The 23,732-nt window shown below is 39.8% G+C and overlaps 1 protein-coding gene and 2 long non-coding RNA genes across 9 annotated transcripts in view; 1 reads left to right on the top strand and 2 right to left on the bottom strand.

The window, feature by feature from the left end:
* LOC138137147 (myosin heavy chain, clone 203-like) overlaps window positions 1-23,732 on the top strand; it is a 305,955-nt gene that overhangs the window by 248,894 nt on the left and 33,329 nt on the right. The window lies entirely within an intron of this gene.
* LOC138137151 (uncharacterized) lies at window positions 15,883-18,454 on the bottom strand. 4 transcript variants are annotated; one of them, XR_011161581.1, is made up of 6 exons: window positions 18,218-18,454; window positions 17,247-18,123; window positions 16,956-17,195; window positions 16,795-16,895; window positions 16,359-16,723; window positions 15,883-16,114 (listed from the first exon to the last, which is right to left on the bottom strand). It is a non-coding gene; the product is annotated as an uncharacterized lncRNA (long non-coding RNA). The 4 variants fall into 4 exon arrangements; XR_011161578.1 differs by having other exon boundaries at window positions 16,837-16,895; XR_011161579.1 differs by having other exon boundaries at window positions 16,837-16,895; window positions 16,956-17,186.
* Window positions 21,579-23,686, bottom strand: LOC138137158 (uncharacterized). The gene is made up of 2 exons (XR_011161594.1): window positions 22,274-23,686; window positions 21,579-21,874 (listed from the first exon to the last, which is right to left on the bottom strand). It is a non-coding gene; the product is annotated as an uncharacterized lncRNA (long non-coding RNA).

Genomic DNA, 23,732 nt, shown 5'->3' with positions numbered 1-23,732 from the left:
ACTAAAGATAAAATGATGATAATTTGAAAGAAATACCTGAAGAAAATACCCATATCTTTTGGATTATTCTTATCGGAATGTAGCGACCTGTTGGAAGCCAGTCACTGCAACCAACAATACATCCGCAACCACCAATAGATCTATCGGCAGATTTCCCAACGATCGCCTGAAGATGGCATCACCAGCTACTGCCTACGAGCCTTAGACGATCCCAATGGAACTTCCACCAGCATCAGCAATCACCGATAGATGGCGACCCAAACCCCCGACTACTAAGGTCACTAAATCAACACACTACGTGTTAAGGTAGCGCCATTACATTCCTGGCGTGAGTTTATTGTGGAACAAAGATAATAAATGCAAATGTCGTAAGTGCGACGAGGAAGACATCAGTTTCAGAGAAATTAGGTTGGCAAAATGACAACAGTCTTTAGTGACACTATACATTTTCAAACGTGGCTCTGTATTGTTTATCCCCAGATTGAGTTTATTGTGCGACAAGGATAGATATATAAAATCACTAATGGCGCTACCTTAACACGTAGTGTGTTGATTTAGTGACCTTACCGACTACCGCTCTGTGAGGCACCAGGAGGAATCAAATTCCACCCCAGCATCACACCCGGCAGTTCAGTTCAGCAGTCCAGTTCCCGTCTTAGTGAACCAAGTGTAACGCAACAGTGGTGACCCCGAGAAACAGTGCTCCAGTAGTGATTCAGTAGTGTCTTCCAGTGCTTCAGTTGTGAGTCAGTGTACCCCAGTGCTCAGTGCTCCCTAGTGTACCCAAGTACCCCCAGAAGTGCTCAGTGTACCCAAGTACCCCCAGAAGTGCTCAGTGTACCCAAGTACCCCCAGAAGTGCTCAGTGTACCCAAGTACCCCCAGAAGTGCTCAGTGGCTCCCAAGTGCCCCCAGTAGTGTCAGTCCAGTCTGCCAACGTAGTTACCATTCGCGAGTGTTGTGTGGTGATTACCAACTTTTGACTCCTGGACTGCGCACCATGCCCAACAACGGCGAATCCACAGCTTCCGTGCAGACTGAGGCCCCTGCGCTCCGCAACCCTGAGGTAGACCGCGTCACAGTTCGAGTCCCACCATTTTGGAGTAACGAGCCCGCACTCTGGTTCTCGCATCTTGAAAGCCAACTAGCACTAGCTAACGTCACGGCCGACACCACCAAGTTCCACTACGTGGTCTCCAACCTTGACTTCCGGAACGCACAAGTCGTCCGCGACATTCTGCAAACACCACCTAGGAGCGACAAGTACGAAGCACTCAAGACAGCCTTAATATCCCGCCTGTCGAGCTCTGAAGAGCAACGCATTCAACAACTTCTTCAACGAGAAGACCTAGGGGACCGCAAGCCCTCTGAATTTTTACGGCACCTCCGAAGCCTAGCGACAGTACCAGAGAACCTTCTGCGATCCCTGTGGACAAATCGCCTGCCGCACCAAACTCAGGTGATCTTGACCACACAGACGGACTCCACCCTGGACAAGCTCGCTGAACTCGCAGACAAGGTCCACGAGATGTTGCCCACTGCGCCACACATTGACGCCACTCAAATAGCAGCAACATCAACCGACCTTAGCAAAGAACTCGCGCAACTACGTAAAGAAGTAGCCGAGCTCCGCAAAGCATGCAACCGCCAGCAGCGCCGTAACCAATCACCAGCACGACCAGCAGCACAACAAGACAAACCAGAAAACACAATCTGCTGGTACCACAACCGCTTCAAGGGGAAAGCGACCAAATGCACCCAGCCTTGTTCCTACCAAACGGAAAACTAAGTACTGGACCACTCACGGCGGCAATTGGTCCGGTACCCCAGCAACGCCGCCTTTTCGTAGTCGACGTCGCCACAAAAGAGCGATTCCTGGTGGACACCGGTGCCGAAATATCTGTTTACCCCGTCAACAAGCTACGCTACCGTCCCGCCGCAACCGAGTTCCATCTACACGCCGCAAACGGCTCCACCATTACAACTTTTGGTTTTCGAGCCATGGATCTCAACTTAGGTGTACGACGACAATTTACCTGGAAATTCATTGTAGCCGCGGTCACACACGCAATCATCGGAATGGACTTCCTGAGCCACTTCAACCTAGTGATCGACCCCCGCAACAAACGGTTAATCGATACCCAGACGTCCCTCAGTGTCCGTACCGTCTCTACCATAACCGCGACCAATCCTCCACGTCTCCTTGCGGTCACTGATTCAATATATCTCCGCCTGCTCAAAGAATTTCCGCAACTAACCAACCCACAGCAAACCAGAACCATCCTCAAACATGACACCGTGCATCACATTCGCACCACGCCATGACCTCCTATCTCTTGTAAGACTCGACGAATGGACCCACACAAACTGCAGATAGCCAAGACAGAATTTCAGGCACTACTCAATGACGGCATCATCCGCCCCTCAGCAAGCCCATGGTCTTCACCGCTACACCTAGCACCCAAAAAAGACTCCTCTTGGCGACCCTGCGGCGACTACCGCACCCTCAACGCACGCACCATACCCGACCAGTATCCCGTGCCGCGCATTCAAGACTTTTCTCAAAACCTTGCTGACTGCACCATCTTCTCGACGATTGATCTGGTGCGCGCTTTCAACCAGATCCCAATCGCACCCGAAGACATCCCGAAAACAGCAATCACGACACCGTTCGGACTGTACGAATTCATGTATATGTCCTTCGGCCTCCGCAACGCTGCACAAACGTTCCAGCGCTTCATGCACACCGTTCTACGCGGCCTGGAATTTTGCTATGTGTACATAGACGACATCCTCGTCGCATCCAAAAACGAGGAAGAGCACCTAAAACACCTCCGTACTGTGTGTGAAAGACTCGCAAGCTTCAACATCCTCATAAACTGTAACAAGTGCGTGTTCGGCCAACGCGAAATCCGATTTCTTGGACACATCGTTTCCGCGAGTGGCATCCGACCGACGCCCGAAAAAACCGACGCGATCACAAACTTCCCGCGACTGGAAACAGCGAAACAGTTACGACAATTCTTGGGACTAATAAACTTTTATCGGAACTTTATCCCGAAAGCAGCTAGTCTCCAAGCTCCTCTTCACGCCGTTCTCACTCCAAAAACGAAAAGCAAAGCAACGATCAACTGGACCCCAGAGATGGCACAAGCATTTACAGACTGCAAACAAAGTCTCTCCACCGCCACGCTCCTGGCACACCCCGTCATTGGAGTTGACCTCGCCCTCTCTACAGACGCCTCCGACTTCAGTATCGGCGCCTGCCTCCAACAGCGAGTCAACAACGATTGGCAACCGCTTGCCTTCTTCTCCAGGAAACTAACTCCAGCACAGACTAAGTACAGTGCCTACGACCGCGAGCTCTACGCCGTGTACGCCGCGATCAAATACTTTCGTCACATGCTGGAAGGCCAAACATTCTTCATACTCACCGATCACAAACCACTGACGTTCGCGTTCGCACAGAAACCCGAGAAGTGTACACCGCGTCAGTTTCGCCATCTCGACTTCATCAGCCAATTTACCACAGATGTCAGATACGTCCCAGGCCCCGAGAACATCCCCGCCGACACCCTGTCACGCATTGGGAGCATCTCCTCAGCCGGCGACTTCCGCGCCCTCAGCATGGCCCAAGAAAACGACGCCGAACTGCAGGAACTTCTTCGCCCAGACGCCAACACAGGCCTCCGTCTGGAAAAGATCACTATCCCTGGTACCAACCTGACACTCTATTGTGACACAACAACCGGTGAACCACGTCCCTTTGTCACACCAACCCTCCGACGTCCCGTCTTCAACTCGTTGCATAATCTCTCTCATCCAGGCATTCGTGCCACTACAAAGCTTGTTACAGATCGTTTTGTATGGCCCAACATCAAGAGAGATTGTCGCCAGTGGACCCGCACATGCACCCAATGCCAGCGAACTAAGATTTGGCGTCACAATTCGCCTCCTATCGGACGCTTCGCACCCCCCAATCACCGCTTCGAGCACGTGCACGTCGACATAGTAGGCCCCCTACCTCCTTCCAACGGGTACCGCTATCTGCTGACGTGCATCGACCGCTTCACCAGGTGGCCCGAAGCATTCCCCTTGACCAACATCGACGCTGCTTCCGTCGCACAAACATTTGTAGCAGGCTGGATCTCCAGGTTCGGTACGCCTCTTCGCCTCACCAACGACCAGGGCCGCCAATTCGAATCCGAACTCTTTCGCTGCCTCAACAAGATATGTGGTACTACCCAGTTCCGTACCACCGCATATCACCCAGCGGCCAACGGACTAGTTGAGCGACTCCACCGTCAACTAAAGGCTTCCTCCTCTTCAACCGGCGTACGACGGACCCTACAAAGTTCTCCGCCGTGATCACAGAACTTTCCGCCTGCTCCTCAACGGTCGTCCGACCTCCGTCTCGACAGATCGTCTCAAACCCGCATACGTCGTCAATGAAGACCCACCACAACCCACCATCACTCCACCAAACACAGCAACAAACACAACAGACACCAACACCCAACAAACGCGATCTGGACGCAACATCCAACGCCCTGTTCGCTTCCGCGACCATCCCGCTGGGAGGGGGGTGATGTAGCGACCTGTTGGAAGCCAGTCACTGCAACCACCAATAGATCTATCGGCAGATTTCCCAACGATCGCCTGAAGATGGCATCACCAGCTACTGCCTACGAGCCTTAGACGATCCCAATGGAACTTCCACCAGCATCAGCAATCACCGATAGATGGCGACCCAAACCCCCGACTACCGCTCTGTGAGGCACCAGGAGGAATCAAATTCCACCCCAGCATCACACCCGGCAGTTCAGTTCAGCAGTCCAGTTCCCGTCTTAGTGAACCAAGTGTAACGCAACAGGAACATGCATTTCTTTTTATTGTTGAGGATCAGTTATCATCAATAACTTCAGTATATCGCAGCATTTAAAGTGTGTTAATGCTATACTATGCCTCCAGTACGAAGACGAGCCCATTATCAGCACGTAACTCAATTTGAAAGAGGCCGCATTATTGGAATGCGAGATGCAGGTCTTTCCTATAGGGCAATCGCTCATCGTGTGTGACGAAATGTGGCTACTGTGTTACGGTGTTGTCATGCCTGGTTTGAAGAAGGAAGACATCAGCGAGTAAGGGGTACTGGACCAAGAAGGAGGACTACAGATCGACAAGATCGCCATCTTAGATTTTTGGCCCTTAGAGATCGATTTTCGACAACTCGAGAGGTAGCAAATGCTTGGTACCGCGCAGTAGAAAGGCCAATTGCAATGTCATCGATTTATAGGCGAATAAGATCATTTGGGATACGATCCTACCGTCCACATTTAGTGTTGTGTTGCGAAAGACGCAATTTTGCTTTTTCTATTGAAAGGCCCGTAGCAAGAACTGTTGGTGTAATGGTCTGGGGAGCAATTTGTTTTGGAAGCAGGTCTCGTCTAGTCTTTATACAGGGAAACCTGACAGCAATTCGCTATGTCCAGGAGGTTTTGCGGCCTGTTGTGGTACCTTACTTTCGAAGAGTAAATAATGCTCTATTTCAACAAGATAACGCGCGGCCGCATATTGCCAACGTTAGTAGAGACTTCCTAGATGACTCTCAGGTGGATTTATTTCCATGGTCTCCGAGATCTCCTGATCTATCCCCAATCGAGCACGTGTGGGATTTGATGGGTCGAAGACTGACGAATTTGCACAACCCTCCGTTGACTTTGGCTGCACTCAGACATGAAATTCAAGTTGCCTGGGATTCGGTTCCCCAAGACGAGATTAACCATCTGATTAGAAGTATGCCTCGGCGCGTCCGCAAGTGTAGAGGATCTCGAGGCGGTCCAACCCATTACTGAGAGAACTTTTTAACATATGGACCAATGTTACTGAAACTTTCATCATTTTATCTTTAGTTAACACCTAATTACTGTACCAAGTTTCATCAAAAAATATTCACTATTTCTGGGTGTTGCATTTTCCATGATAAGTAGTATATTTTCAAAATTATATTCAGTAACATAATATTAAAAGCAAAATTTTAACGGTAATTCAAACATAAGTACTGTTACGTTATAAATTACGCTCCCGAAACTGGGCAACCCTGTTACCGGTTACAAATCCGGAATGTTCAGGGGTATAACGAACAAGTCGTGGCTTCGACTCGGTTTACAATGCGAACCACGAGAAACGCCGACCGAAGCTGAGAAATTGGTGAGAACAGCCCGGAGTACGGGAAATGATACACAATCTTCCAACTAATCGTTTATTCAGATGTCAACAATGAAAATAATGATATAAATGAAAAAGAAAACAACGAAGCCTGACTAGCCCTTTATGGCGTGTACAAAATTGAATAACCTAACTCCTCGGAGGGTCCTCCGGGTCCCAGATATTCAACGAACGAGTACCGGCGAAACAGTAAAAAAATCCCTTCTTTAGCGAAGGAGGAAGGCCGACTGGTCCTACGTAACGTCGCTATTCGGCTACGCCGCCCGCATAAGCGGGGAGGTCCTCCAAGTCTTCCTTCGCTCCAAAAAAAAAAATTGAAGTTGAGATGTTTTTCTCCGGTACGGACCGGTGAAGAACCACGCGCAAAAAAAAACGTTCGGTGAGCGCGATACACAATTCCTGGCGAGGTCACTCACGGATTGATAATCGTTCGTGAATATAAAAACCCGACGGACTTGATAAGGAAATTTTTTCTTAAGTTAGTACGATTAATGAAATGACGCGCCTTATGACAAAACTGCAACTTTAACAGTGGAACAAATTATAAATCCTAAACGCGATATACAAATTAAAGGAATTTGATAGAACTTTTCACCCGTCGAAATAATGAGTGACAATGGAAATTTGACTATAGTTAAATACAAACGCTCAATTAGTTCGACGGAGTGACAAAATACAACCGAAATCTTTGAGAAGCTACGGCCTGTAAAAATTGGGGTGTCACCACTGCTCCGGACTTGCTGGTGGGTAGATCCGGCACCTTCCGGTGAGTCCGGGGACGACCTGGACTGACAGAACTCGACGAGATCCTGATCCGCAAAAGCGTTCGGTCTGGAACCTTCCGTAGTGAAGTCCGTGATCCGCTTGGCGATGTGGGCGGTGGTACTTAGACGAATCGTCTCCAACGGCCCTCGTGAACTCCACTACGTCGTCTCGTCGGCCCTGCAAATTCACTCGATCACTGTCCCCTTGACTCTCCCCAGGCACTGACAACACCACCGGCAAAAGGTCGTGAAAAATCCCCGTTCTGTCTCTGGTTCCCCCGATTTATAGCTTCCACCCCCTCTGTGCGCAGATTTTTCGGCGGAAGTCCGAGTACGTTTCCGTCGCGATGAATTCTAGAACATTCTAGAAAAATCGCGAAGATTTACAATCGCGCGGCGATTTAAATCGTAACAGTACCTAATGTTAATTTTTCGTTCACTTAAAAATAAAATTGAAGATGAAATTATTGGTAAAATAATTCATTTAACCACATTTACATTAAGGTGTAAAATTTAATTTTAAGTGGTAGGATACGAGAACGGTAACATTTAGGAATAATATTTATAAAAATGAAGCAGAACTGTATCAAAAACGGTTGAAAATAAAATATCGAAACTATTGCTGGCGTTTTAATTTGTTGTGAAAATTTGCGATGATAAAAAAAAATCAAAGGAAAGGTAAACTCATCCAGTAGGCTGTGATTTTGCACCCTCACCAGGATAAGAGATTGCGGTAAACGCTTTGTGCCTAAAAAATGTATAGGGAGTTTGCGTTCTATATGTTCTTATTTTGTCTATGTGGATAGTCATGACCAACTTCATTAAACTATGTTATGGCCATTCCAATTCCATTAAAATGGGCTTCGTATGAAGTATGTCATGGATAGTCATGACCAACTTCATTAAACTATGTTATGGCCATCCCAAATGTCGAAAAAAAGTAAACCAAATGACAAGTCGATGATGGAGATGAAGTGGCGATATCTAGTGAAATTTAGAATAACCACACATTTAAAAAGTTAAATATCAGGTTATGTTATATGCCATTTCATTGTCAAAAACTGTCAGCTTATACGTTTTCGTCGTCATAAAAGTATAAACTGACAGTTTTTGGCAATGAAATGGCATATAACATAACCTGATATTTAACTTTTTAAATGTGTGGTTATTCTAAATTTCACTAGATATCGCCACTTCATCTCGATCACATGACCAACTTCATTAAACTATGTTAATGAATTTCCCGAAGAACCTCAAACCATTTAGCTCTAACTCCACTGTCGCTGGGAAATTGAAATAAAGGTTTTTCAGAATTGCCACAAATAATGCATTTAATGAGCATTTTCAGAGTTTTTTGATTGACAAGCGTAGCTTTTTGATTCAGACGGCCTTGTCCATCATCGACTTGTCATTTGGTTTACTTTTTTTCGACATTTGGGATGGCCATAACATAGTTTAATGAAGTTGGTCATGGAACTACCGTAAAGTAGCGACATCTGTTGGATCCTTTCATAATAATTTTTTTAATTTAAAATTGTCAAATTGAACGTCACAAACGTCAGATTTTGGAAGTATTTTCTTACCTTTCTGTGCTCATTGTCAATTATAACATTTATTGTTCAGTTGATGATTGTCGTGTTTAGTTTCGTTGTGTTCATTTTAATTTATTAATTTCGAGTGACAAGCAAATTAACAGACAAATAACATACGACAACTAACCATTACCTAACCAAGAATATAAATTTGACAAGTTAACGTACTCGTAGATTGAAGATTGGTTAAAATTATAGTCGTATGGCGTCGCTACTTTACGGGAAATTTCAATTGTTTCATCGGAATTTTTCTCTTATGGAGAAATTGCAAAATGAAACGGCCATGTATACACGTCTAGTGTATATCGATACAGTTGGCCATGGTAGAGGTACCGCCATCAGTGATTTTTTATGTCTGTCCTTGTCGCACAATCTACTCAAACTGGGGATAAAAAAAACACAATCTAAAAATGATTTGACGTAATTTGACAAAAACTAGTGTCATTATTCTGCTGCATATTTAATAATCCTCGTTCACGATTCATCTAACTTATTATTTCGTTACAGTTTTCGTTTGTGTTTAAGTATTGTCATTTATTTCTTTGTTCTCGTTACATCTTTTAACTTGGTTCAGTTACTTGCGTTAATTTTAATACTTTAACATGGTCAGTAACAAGTGTTGTGTTAGCGGCTGTTCAAGTTCTAGAAAAAATGGATTTAAATTGTTTTATGTTCCAAACGGTAAGACACCCGTTACATATACTTATATACAGTAACAAGCAATTTAATATTAGGAGTCAAAAACAGAGTACGGAGGGAACAGTGGCGATAAAATTTGAGACTGTCTGTGAGTTCGTGCTCTAACCGGGAACTACAAATCTGCTGTGTAAGTATCTACATAATAAAGTAAAGATTTAGTTTTTCTTATGTTAGGTGATATAGGTATGTGGCTATAGTAGGTACACTATCCCACCTCCACCCGGCGGCACGGCAATTTTGCCGGAGTACATACACTATTACGGATATTATTATCAAGTAATAGTGCAGTGCTTATCAACATAATTACCGGCGTCTTGCCTCCGCATTTTGACTTTGTTGTGTATTATGTTCTGTGTCAATGTTAAGGAACTTCCTCACGATGTGACATGAGTATAATAATATACCTTTTTGAATTTCAACTACCAATGTGTTATCTAAATCCAGAATTTTTAAATTTTTAAAAAGAGATTGCGGTACTATTCCCGTTGCTGAAATTACAAGTGGTAAAATCGAAATTTTTTCTAAACACCAAAGATTTCTCATAGCAACGGACAGCTCTAAATATTTATTAATTTTTGTGTTATATGTAAAAATAATATTATAATAATATTATTTTAATTTGCAGAAACATTTTAGTAAAGATGATTTCTTTTGGGCTGAAGATTTTCAGCGATTGAAACCTGAAGTTTTCCCTCATTTGTAACTGGAACCTATGGACATAGGTATACCTATTTTTGTGTCTGATAGTTTAAAATATATATTTGATATTGTATTTTTAAATGATTAAAAATTTGGTAACTTGTTTGGGTTTTATTAGTGGTATTTCAGTTAAAAATTTTTGATTAATAATGGGCGACCTAACCTAACATATTTTTGACATTGTAGTAATGCCATCATTTCATTAAAAAATCCCCAAAACTATTGTCTTCCTTATTTCACTTGTGAAATTTGCATTTGATATCTTTATCTTACAATCCACTCTCGCGATAAACTACCTCGGCTTAAAAAAATGTCTTCTCTACCTTGGTGTATAATATACTATTTTTCACTACTAGTCTCAGAAGGCGTCATTATTGACTCTCGAAGCGACCCCAGAAGTAGAATTTCTCTCCCTTGGTTAATAATAATTTTAATTATTAACCAAGGTCAACAATGAACAGCCGTCACTTAGCAACGAAAGATTTTCGTTGATTTCATTGGTTAACGTAGACGATTTTCATAGCAACCGTTGAAAAATGAGAACTCGGATCGTCGCATCAGACAAAATAATTTGATTAATAATTATTATCAGAAAGGGTTTTAACGTATCCAGTAGTGAAAAAAATAGTATATAAACCACGGTGAAGAAGTCCCTTATAGTCTTCGCGCCTTAGAACCTTCGGCACGCCTCGGGCTCTAATCTTGGCGCTCTGACTATAATCATGAACTTCTTCACCTTGGCGTATAATATACTACAGTGTGGAATAAAATGATTTACATCTAGTTACCTTTGCATTACCCATGTAAAAATACGAAATGCCGCTCTACAAAAAAAAGAAAGCCTAACCGCCAAATATTCCAAAATTCCAAATGTGATTTATTGCGAAGGGATGATATGAATGCAAAGTTGAGATTGAAATTAAAAAGGAGCTAACTAAAGCAAGTCACAGCTAGTGTTGAAAGTGGCCACCAACGTTTGTTAATTCAATTTAGTAAATTGTAACAATTGTCAATTCGATTGATGACATTTATTGACAGAACTAATAGTTCGGCAACTAGATGTAAATCATTTTATTCCACACTGTATTATTATGGCCCCTACAAATATGCTGTATGTAAATAAACCAATTCTTTTTATTCATAGATACACTACCATAACAAGTACTTGCCTTAATAGTTGTTGTTTGTTTCTGTAAGGTTCTTATATGGTCTTATTAGTTCTAAGACTTCTAACCACTTACCACGACGCTCAGGAATTTTCGGGATTCTGTATAAGCTAAATCCCTTCTCATGTGTATTTTTACAACTAGTAATGAAACAACTGGGCATTTTTATTTACAATGAGTGGTTTTACATTTTACAATAATGATTTTACAACGCAATGACAGTATGAAGTGACAGAACAATTAATGAAATGTAAATCATAGCCAGCTTTATTGATGACATATAGTGACTTCAGCGTTACCAACCATATTCTGGGCCAGCCAGATGTCGGTACCATAACTTAGTTGTAGGGGCCATAGATATCCCCATAGAGAAAATAAAGACAAATAGAATGAAAAGAGGCCTATCAATTTTCTGCAACAGAATCCATGGTAATGGTTTATCGCACCGTCCACAAGCCAAGAGATGGCGCAAATTTGGAAGGAAGATTTAAACTTTTGAAATCAAAGTTGTCTCAATTCATTTCATTTACTTTCATGTCACGAAGTACTGTTATCACGTCTTTTCTAAAAATTTAAATACGACAATTCGTGTTTGTGGCTAAAACTGTAATACTATGAAGCTATGTAGTGTTCAAAAGTGCTAGCACCCGCCACATATTTTCACAATCCTTTAAAATATCCTGCGCGGTTTCGGGAATGGTTACGAAGAATGGGCAATGTTTATCTCTTCGAAATCGATCAAATGAAAGTTTACAATGGATATACGGTTTGAGCATCCACATTTCAGACTTTTCGATTACGACACGAACAATAGAGTGAAAAATACGGCAATACCTAGCTTACAAATTCCAATGGGTAAAGTGAAAACTATTTAGAATCAAAATTCTATAATAATCACCTTCAAACTTTTTAGAAAATGAGGATGATCCAACAAGGATTATTATTCATGGAAATTACGAAAAAAGAATTCCCGAATTGACTTCTTACAATTTCTTACGAGATATCCGGTAACCAAATATAAACTTCAAAAGAAAGTAACCAGTTTTCTGTTGAAAAAATCAAATGCCGTGTGAAATTATTCTCAAAATTTGAAATGAAGTTAAAAGGTAAAGTTTTGGGGGATGATGCAATACATTTGTGTTTGGTACAATCGAAAAAAAGAGACGTTAAACTAAAAGCGCGCAAATACACTACAGAAAATAAAATCTTAGCATTGGCGTTTTACAAACAATCTAGGAGAGCTTATTCAAAATTAAGAGAATTTTTTGCACTTCCTACGCTGTAGAAATGTATAAGATGTTGAAAATAAAAAATACCTGTTTTTTTTTGTTATCTTTTTTAAATTATTAAATAATAAAAATAAAGTAATAATGGAAAACATCCAGTAGGCTATGGAATATTGTACCGTCCACAACTCAACAGATGACGCCACATTTGCTGCTCAAAAAAAAATCAAGAGACTGCATTCTATTTATCTTTATTATTTTATCTATGGATATCCCTACAGCGTCTTATTTTCGGCGGGCAGGATTTTGAATGAAAGCACAACGATCCGAAAAATTATTGTTTTGTCAAAACCGGACAACGTATCGTGATAAAACTATTTTTATTTGTGAGCGTCAACACATCTGTGAAAGATAAAACCTACCACTATATATCCGGTATAGTACGTTCGGAATTAGTCCGTGTTCTAAATAAAGTAAAGTATTCATGAAATAGGGAAATCAAAAGAAGATTAATTATACACGAGGTAACGTAGGAGTGGGAAGCTACAAAGATAACAGCTTCCTCTGAGGCACTTCCGCTATTATTCTGCCCCAACTCTTTTATCCGCACGAATTTTGCACTCTTCCCCAAAGATTTTGCTCGATATCCACCCCGAGGAGGTCGCACGCTCACAAAAAATGCTTCAGGACATCAGCCGCTGCTCGTACGCGGAACGAGTGGTCAAACACGTGAACGAATTTTTGTCAATAAAACGAATTTATTTTCGAAAAAAAAAAAACCAAATCCGCTTTGGCGATTCTTCAGCTCGTCCGGCGCCTCGATCCGATTTCGGCGTAAAACTGGTCCCAAAGGGTACTAATAGCCGAAGGTTGTCACACTCGGCGAAGCTCCAGACTCGATGATGTTGCAGATAAGAGCTGCCCTTTTCTGTCGGCGTGGAGAAGAAATTCGAGGGGGCGACTCTAAGGGCTCCTTCTTGGTGGCTTTGAACAGAGGGTATAAATAGAGGTTCCAGTACTAGACGGTCCATTCCATCGTGTTGTACTGCGAAAGCGGTACCTCTCGAGACGCGTCTCGGTTTCCTCGGCGATCATCTCGCGCCACTTTGTGTGTGTTTCAAGTGCAAGACCAAGCTCCGGAGCACTGCGGCGAACGATTTTTTAAGGATGCGATTTCTTCAGAGGCGGCACCTCATGTGAGTACCCGATCCGGCCTTTTTCGCTTCGCCCGATGGATTCCAATTTTCGATTTAATTTTGCCGCAATCGCTCGAAAGGCTGAGCTGCGGTGGTGACTGTTCTTGCACAAAAATTCACTTTCGAGCGGTCAGAGCTGTTGGTGGCCGTTCGAGTTTTTTGCTCCGATAGGTACGTTCACCCTTTTGTTATTTAATATCAATCAAAATAATCTATAATTGAATCACGGGCAATTTATGCTGTTTGTATTCTTTTTCTCTCAAGGATATCTAAATTTAGACGATGGTTTTTATTTGTATCAGTTAAAGTTTTTATTGTTCAAAAATGTACAACTATAGGTTCCTGCTTCGCTATTTAGCTTCGAGCTTGTGGCTCACGTTTGTACGCGAGGCAAGTTATATGACGATGTGCTTTTTAACGATCGAAATGTTTTTAAACAGAAATTTTATTGGACATCGAGGAATGCTTTTACTTTACCCTATTTTTCCAAGACAAAATAATATGTCAATAGGTATATACTGAGTGGAACAAAAAAGTTCGTTGCCAATTCTCTAAATTAGGTTCGTAAACTCTAGAAACACATATTAATATATTTTTTTTCAATTTCATTAAAAAAAGTTGACTATTTTTCATTAATTTTAGTGTTAGAAGTATCACTTTTAACAGAAATTATCAAAAGAATTGTTCAAAATGTTTTTCTTCGACTATTTTGTAAATGTCGCACTGTAACGGAATTTGCTCAGATGCTGGTTGAGCCGACAGGGACGCTATTCTGGCGACCGCTCGACGTACTATTATTCCGGCGCACTTTAAAATATTTTTTTCACAACTTTTTCGACAGTTTAGGATATTGAATTGTACCGCAATATTTTCCGAATATGCAGTATAAGCGTAGCTATCATCTAGAAAAAAGAAAAAGTTGATATCTTTAATAACAAACAAGTTATGGAGCTTTTTCGCAACTCTGGGACACCTGTATGTATAAAATACATGTTTTTAAAACTGCTTTAATGTGGATTTAAAATAAGAAGCCCATAATATCTACAATAAGTTAGTGCAATGGCCAGTTCAAATACCCACAACAAAGTGAGACTTTCTGGAACAAAATTAAAATTGTTTAAGTGTGATGTAGTGCTAGTGACCCAGTTTAAAATTTAAATTTTAATTACCGGTACCACCACGAGAGCGCGCCAAATGTGAAGGTACTAGCGGCTAGACTAGTAACTATGGGATGGGGTCGGTAATCCTGGGGAGTTGGCAACTCGGAGAGCGGAAATATAGCGGGGATGAAGCGGGTCTCTGACGCGCGTGGTTGAAGGGGAGAGGTCACTTTTGTTTGGTTTTTCGAAACGAACACACCTTGCGAAGAGCGATCCAGTTTCTCAAATTTGTAAGTTAAATCAGAATCAATTTCACTACCGTCCCGAGTAGATATTTTATGCCCCCGTGAGGAATTCGACGTTTTAATTCACCTGGGTAATTTATCCCACTTTCGTTGCCTTTTTTTGTGTTTTGTTTTTGGGACCAGGACCACGTGGTAAGGGTATGTTGTAGATTTCATTTTGTTGCATGCTGTTTCTTTAATAAGCGCCCATTTGTTAATTTTAAGCGTTATCTTTCTCCCGGGAGGTTTATTTTTTTTAGCAATCTGGTGATTTCGAAAATTCGGGGCCGTCGTCCGAACCGCGTGCGTCCATTTTGTTTTTTTCTTTCACTAACATTTTCTAACGGCACCCGACCCGCCATTTTCTTTTTGTTTAACATTACCAGCGATTATTGGATTTGTGCCATTTAAAGCGTTTTATTTTATCGTTATTTAACTTTGCGCTTTGTGCTCTTTTATTTGCTCATTGTTTAATGTTGCGTTTTGATTTGCTTATTTTAACATTGTTGAATGTGGCGATCTGTTTTGCTGAATTTTCTCATCGTTTAATGTTACTCTTTGTTCGATTGAATTAAACTCTGGTTTTTTCTTTGTGTTGTTGCTAGATTTCCATGGAGATGCTACACTGCGCCGCAAAATTAGCGCATACTGTGTAAAAACTAAAAAAGCCTGTAAATTTAAATTTTAAATGATGCATTATGAAAAGTGGTTTTCTAATGAGTATCGGATTTAAACTTTAAGATAATCCGAATGAACATTTTTGGTTTCCAAATGGCAGTGAAAAATTTTCTAAAAAGGAATACGATTAATTTTCTAAATTATGCGTTAATTTTACGGCGCACTGTATAAGATGATGCAAAAAAAGTACAACTTTCAAGATTTTTCGTGTAAAAAAGTACTATGGGGTGCTACACGGCCTTTAGCGTAAATTGCAATTCAAAGTCCGTCATTTGTAATTTAGAATTCGCCAGTTGTTATTCAGAATCCGTTTTACTGAAATTTTTTGAAAAAGTCCTCGCGATTTATTTTCTTCAGAGGTAATTTTACTGTTCGAGTTTCCTCCATTTGTTTAATCGTTTCCCAAACTTTCATGTATGTAAAATCTTCACATGCTGGCCAAGTTTGATGTGAAGCCATTCCAATTAACTGGTTCTAATAAACCTCCAAAATTCCAGTTGTATTGATTAAGTTTTCATTTGCAAGTCAATTGTTGTTAAAAGTGAGGTTATGAAATTAATTTTCGTATTTTTTTTTGAACTCACGAAAATACTGCAAGTGTTATCTTAAATTGTCTTAAATAAGGCAGATTTAAAGCCTTGGGCAAATCTTGGAGAGTGTAAAAAGCGAAAATTGGAAATAAAGTTGCACTAACATTATGACAATTGATGAGACAAAATTTACTCACAAATTTTAATTAATTTTTGTAAATATGTTTTAACCTATAATACAGCATATGTTATTTCTTATCTTGTTCAAAAAGGAACTTTTTGAACTTTTAGTGCTGTTACAATCATTTCATCCATGTCTTTTTTTTGTCAATGTTATGTTTGGTAAACAAATAATTCACATCTTTCCTATTTAATAAATTTTCTCATGATAATTGTTCACTGCATTGCTTCCTTGCATCTTCTAAAATTCTATCTGTTGTTATGCCTGCTCTTAATTTTCAACAATTACAATTCTGATTTCTGTTTTCATTAGATCAATGTCGAGTCTGTACTTCCACTTCATGACCAACATAGGTTTTTTGCAAATTGACAATTATTACACCTTAAATTTCAGCAGCATGAACAAATAAATCACTTAAATAGTAAAATATAATTCTAGTGGTTACTGGTTACCATTGATAAAAAACTTTATAAAATATCTTGATGGGCAAATACCTGCATCTTAACAGACCCTCCAGCTTTTCCAGTCCTCACTTTGTTATTTTTTTGATAACCTAAAATTGAATCAAATGTTATTAAATATACACACATCAGACCGAATATCTGAAAGATACCTTTTAAATCATTGTGGGTGCAGGCATAGTAAACTTGAGAGTATACAAATCTCTCTTATTCTTTTGATGAACTGTATAATTATATTCCTCAACAACAATAACAGTTGATTCACTTTGTGAAGTCACTTCACGATCTGTCATACAGAGAGATTTGTCAATGTAATGACTTGTAAATTCTTTCAAAGAAGACAAATTTGCACAAAGTGATAAATTGCGAAGGCCTCGAGAAACCTGCAGAAACTAAGGTTATGTCAATATTTGGCTGTCAGAAATCTGGCCACACTGTTTTACCTTACCCGCCTTTTTTAGTTAGGTTAGGGAGGGAGGTTAGAATGAGTTCAAGGTTCAAGTTACAATTTCTCCATGTTCTTTGCACGATACGTACGTACTGACCTACATACGTGTCAGATACGTGTTTTAAAAACAGCTTTAATGTGCAAAGTTTTCATTTTAAAGTAATAAGCCTAATATCTTATAGTACAATAAGTTAATAGTGCAATCACAGAACACTTACTCTTAAGAAGTGAAAACTCCCTAAGTTTGAACTGGAGGCACAACGTCAGCGCCTCCTTGTGTCGTCGTGGCAGTACTAACTAAAATTATTAATTTGATTTCATCGAACAAGAGTAGTTTACCAATGTTCGGTAAAATCAAATTAATAATTTCAGTTAAAAGCACAAAAATAAAACTATCACTATAAATGAAAGATGAATGTACAGTACAAAAATAAACATTTATTATAAAATATTTCAAAGTAACAAAATATGATGTATAAAAAGAAATCTTATAAAATATGTAATACATATTAACCAAAATATATTCTATTAACATAATAAAACATTATAAACCAAAATAAAAAACTCTTCAATATAAAAAAAAAAAATGAAAACATTATTATCACATCACCTAATAAAACCAGTAAGTACCAGTTGTCACATCCTGGATACTTGCAGCAATATTTCTTACGACCAACAGCTTCCATGGTAAACTAGCTTCGATGTAACAGACAATACAAACAAAAAGCAGTGATCAGATGGACTTGACTCTGGAATAAAAACATAAAACTTAATCAAGTGCAGTATCTGTATTTATCAACTTAACTTTACTTGTTGAGGCTGTGTGACAAGAATTTCATTTGATAATCCTTGGTTCCTGTTTGTTGACCGACCTGAAAAATAGATTTAATGTACAAACATGAAACACATGTCGGATAGCTTTCTTAAAGTTTCCCATTTTATTGAAAGCATTTTCTTTATGCTTACCTAGAATGACCTACATAACAATTTCTTTGCCGATTAACTCTGGAATTGCGTATCCTTCTTCCTAAAAAATTAAAACCGACACTCACTTAACCGACGCTAACCAAGAAAACTAAACACGACAAAACCAAAACAAAGAATTTGGCGCGAAACGAATGTCATCTTGTCAAATCAGAAATGTCAATCGGGCGTCAGCGCGCTCAAATCAAAATACTTGCATATTATTGGTTGTTTATATCCCCTTACCCCAACCAGTTCGTCGTGGCACCCACAAACTAAATGTTCCCCTTTGCCTGCTTTTGCCGTATCTACGTTTCATACCCATGAGTGCAATGGCCAGTTTAGATACCCGCAACGAAGTGAAACTCTCGCCAACACAATTAAATTGGTTTAGGTGTGATCAGTGTGAATACAAATCCAGGCAAACGGGGAATTTAAAAAGACATAAACTTACGCAACACACGCCCGTCGATGAAATAGAATGGTTTAAGTGCGAAGAATGTGAATATAAAACTAAGCAAGCGGGAAATTTGAAAAAACATAAACTTACACGACACACGCCCTTCGAAAATATAGAATGGTTTGAGTGCGATAAATGTGAATATCAAACTAAACAAATGAGATATTTCAAAATGCATAAACATTTACGACACACGCCCGTTGATGAAATGAAATGGTTTAAGTGTAGTGAATGTGAATATAAAGCTAAACAAGCGGCAGATTTAAGAAAACATCAACTTTACCGACATACGCCCGGCGATGAAATAGAATGGTTTCAGTGCGATAAATGTGAATATAAGGCTAAGCAAAAAGTAATTTTAAAATTTCACGAATCGATGAAACACACGTCTCCTAATGAAATACGGTGGTTTAAGTGTAACTTTTGTGAATACAGGGTGTTTGAAAATTGCTAGTACAAAAAAATACCGGTAATTGGTGATGGTGAGTTAAGGTCATAGGCAAAAATTTTTTTTAATAAAAGTCCTCTAGTTTTCGAGATAAAAATTACTAAAAATTGGGTTAAAATTGTTAGTACCACTGTTAGTTGCCAAAATCTTGCAAAAAAATATTTATTTTTCATATTGTTGTATAGTCCTTCATTATCAGGTTTGGTTACCAAGGTTTAAAAAATACTGCCCCGCCTGAGACGTAAAATATGCTGGGATAGGGTTACTTTATCCCTTTTGTTTAAAAAAATTAAAATTTGTTTTTTTGGATTTCTTAGGGCTTCTAGATGCCACAGTTTTTTTTTTGTACTAGCAATTTTCAAACACCCTGTATAAAACTAAACAACGGGGAATGTTACCAAGGCACGTACGTGTAAGGCATACATATGCCCAAAATATAAAATGGTTTAATTGTGATCAATGTGAATTCAAAACTAAACACAAGAGTAATTTAACAAAACATAATCTTGTACAACACATGCCCATCGATGAAATAGAATGGTTTCAGTGTGATGAATGTGAATTCAAAACTAAACACAAGAGTAATTTAACAAAACATAATCTTGTACAACACATGCCCATCGATGAAACCCTATGGTTCAAGTGTGGTAAATGTGAATATAAAACTAAAGAAACAGGACCTTTAAAAACTCACATATTTGCAAAACATCCACCTTCCAAAAATACACTATGGTTTAAATGTGAAAAATGTGAATATAAATCGAAACAAATAGACACTTTAATAAAATCACACATGTTAACAACACACATTTTCTAGTAAAATGAAAAAAAAGTGCACATATTGTTTGTCTCAATTCTAAATTTCCACCACCTCTTGAATTATGTTGGCAAAGTAAAAACGTTTCTAAATTGGGGATTCTTATAACCAAAGTTGGCAATGTAATTATTTTATAAACATGATTCGAAAACATTAAAATTAGTTTATAAGTTTATTTTGCTTTTAGAATTTGATTTTCTACCTACTTGCTGCATTTTAAAAAAGTTTTCATTCTTTTCCTTTATTCTAAAATTTTGAGTTGCCAAAACGGAAATCGACAAATAACCTAACAAATACAATCTGACGCATTTTTCACCAAACAGCGTTGCCGGTTGTATTTTCAACGTAGAATACAGTGTTGTATTCCATTTGTCTGATCTTTAAAACTCCTTGAATGTTTTGTCGGTAAATCTGACATTCACATTTTCAAAATTGACACAACAATCAAAATTAAGGTTATTAATACATAAAGGTCGTTTTGGAATGTATGACAGTACGATGTCCAAAATGTATTGATCGCGACCGTACCTATTCACTATGTTCCTTCCTACTTGTGTGTATTGTTAAGTTTCTCGATAATAAATAAACTAAGGACAACGGTTGCGACGGACATTTCAATTTCACTTAATTTGGCGTAATGTTAAAAGTTCATCTTTAGAGTGGTATACAGGGTATTTTCTAAGTTGAGGCGTTCCTTGTAACACGAGGTACTACACATTATTCTTAAGAATTTTAGCCTAAATCTTCTTAGTAAAATGTTTGTATTAACGGAGATAATTGATTTGTATATTTTTATTGTTTTCTAAAATTTTGAGTCCGGTTCTGTCTATTTCTCCGCTGACGTGGCCCAGAATGGTATCTTTCCGGAGATCGCTCTGCGTATAGTTCTCCCAGAGCTGCAGCGATTTTATGGCAAGGCAATAGTAATTATTACGCCTGTTGAGATGCCGATAAGCGACATAAACAGACCCCTGTCAATCATCATTTTCGTTCTATATGTATGTATCTGTAAACTGTAAGTTTACAGGGTAGTACTTGGACGAATTTACGATTAGGGGTTGTACTCAATTAATTGGTGATGAAAGTGGAATGCAGCGATGATTCGAAAACGTTGCCGAATCTCATTAGGGTGTTTGACTAATGCCTTTCGGTTTGGAAAGTTTGCAGACGGCCATTTAACTTTGCCTGTGTAACAATATACAGGGTTATTCTAAATGATTGTAGTCGAAGTAGGCCATGCCCATGTTATTAAATTTTTGACGCTTTAATGTGAACTGTCAATTTTGTCGCTGTCACTGTCATTTTTTAGGTGAAAAGTGCGGTGATGAGAATTTTATTTATTTTCGTTAAATTAACGATTGAATCCGAATAAGTGAGTACACACCGTTCACACACGAAAGTTAAATTGGGTGCAAAAGAACTCAATATTTTCACATCATTTTGATGTTTTTTTATGTGGAGCGGCAATTATAAATTTTACATTCAGTTTTCACGCTCACTTCGACTACAATCATTTAGAATAACCCTGTAGCTATTTGTGCAATAAGTTAGGAAATGTTATTTTTTTTGTGAAGGTATTTAAGGTGTTTTGCTCGAGCAAATTTACGAAAATTCTAGATATTAAAATGTTTGCTATTAATAGCTTTTACAAAAAGTTGTATTAGAACTCAACACAGAACAGAATAAACTCAAAATTTAAAACAAAGAACTAAGAACAAGACAATGAGCGGCTGTGTATCCCAGGCCAGTTCGTTCGCAAGTGAAGTGTCCTTCCCCAATACGACGACTTGGACAGGCAGCGGCTCGGGACTTCCCGGATTCTGAAGCGACAAATTCAAATGCAGATTCTAGTTGCTAACACGGCCAGACTGACAGGAGCTTCGCTCTCGAAGCTCACCAAAAGGGCGATCCAGCTTCCGGAAGGCAAGTCATCGTCTAGATACAAAAGGAGTTATTAGATGACACATCTCATTGCCAAACTCATCACAGAACATAATAACTCGTCACTCTAGACTCACACTTCACGTTCAACGTGAGACTTTCAACAGTTTCACCACAAATTCATGTAAAGCGCGAGACTTTCAACATGCAACATTTCGTTCCAAAAATCATGTAAAGCGCGTGGCTTTCAACATTCTGCAAAGCGCGAGGCTTTCAGCATTCTGCAAAGCGCGAGGCTTTCAACACTCTGCAAAGCGCGAGGCTTTCAGCGTCAACATTTGAAACTTGAACTTCGTGTAAAGCGCGGGGCTTTCAACATTTCAACATTCAGAATGACAATAATGTAAAGCGCGAGGCTTTCAACAGTGCGACAAAATTTATGAGATTACGTACCTAAAGTACTCCTCGGTCAACATCAAGCATGTCTAAAAGCTCACTCATTTCTGCCGCCACATTCCACTCGTTCGGCCATAAACGCAACTGTTCCTTGGCTGCCTTAATAATTTTGTGCTTTCGAGCACCCACCCTTTTCAATTCATATCGATCTTGATCGGTAATGTTCATGATTTCATACGGTCCTAAATACTCAAAGTCAGTTTTACTGGCATGCATCTTACTCGCCCGATGTAACAGCACAAAGTCACCAACAGAGTATTTGACATGATCTCGTCTCTTCTTGTTCAGGTTGTCGATTTCAGTACTCTTGGCGTTTTGCAACTTCTCTCTAACACGCTCTCGGTCGGCTTGTAAATTTCGTACTGGTGACAAATCACACGCGAGATCATTCAGAGCTGCACGAATCAGGGGAGTAGTAGATTCGATTCCAATCAGGGCTCTTAGGGGAGTCATCTGGGTCACTTCTGGACCGTGGTGTTGAGGACTAGTTGGATCTTCCATAGAACGTTCGGCCATTCCTCCCTTATTTGCGTCTCGATGCGAATAAGGTTCATAATGGTGCGCATATATCTTTCTACTTGACCGTTAGCACGATGCACATCAGGTGTGATGAAATGATAGTCAATATGAAACTCATCAAAAAATTTGCACACAGAGAGATTGTGAAAATTAGTTCCACTATCAACAATGACGACTCGAGGTGTGCCAAAACAGCCGATGAAAGTTTGTAACGCTTGTTGAGTCTCGTAGGCAGTAACAGATTTCAGAGGTATCAAGTGACAGTACTTTGTGAATGCATCAACGACCACCAAGACGTATTTACATTTCTGAGAAGAGACAGACAACGGACCTAGGCAATCAATGTGAACAACATGAAGAGGCACAGTAGGTTTTTCAGGCGATCGAATGAAACCTTGTAAAGGTCTTGTGCGAGTCTTTTTGATTGCGCACACTAAGCAGTGTTTTACATATTTGTGTACAAATTGTTGCAGATGAGGAAACCAAAAATGTTTATTAATCGAGGCGATAGTCTTGTCGGCACCAACATGACATTGCTCGTCATGAAACAGTCTGAGTAAGCCAAGACGACTCTGCCGCGGAACAAAATAACGCAAGACCTTTGATTTCCCGGAAACTTGCTGATGATAGAGCAAACCCTCTTTTTCTAAATATTGCTTAGGGTCCAATTTACCCTCACGCAGATCATTCAACATTTGCTGTGCTTCGGCATCACCTTTTTGTTGTATGTGAAGCCAAGATTCGTGGGGTGATACCCGCAGAACAGACACAGGGTTTCGGCTTAGAAAATCAACATGACTGAGAGAAGACCCCTTACGGTACACAATTTCATAATTGAAATCTTGCAGGTATGTCCACCATCGAGGAACGCGAGGCAGAATCTCCTTTTTATTCACTGTGGCTTTCACAGCATTACAATCGGTAACAATGGTAAATT

This window comes from Tenebrio molitor, chromosome 8 (genome assembly GCF_963966145.1).
Source record: "Tenebrio molitor chromosome 8, icTenMoli1.1, whole genome shotgun sequence".
Classification (NCBI taxonomy): domain Eukaryota; kingdom Metazoa; phylum Arthropoda; class Insecta; order Coleoptera; family Tenebrionidae; genus Tenebrio; species Tenebrio molitor.
The sequence above is the reverse complement of the archived record's forward strand: the minus strand, read 5'-3'. Positions and strand labels throughout refer to the sequence as shown.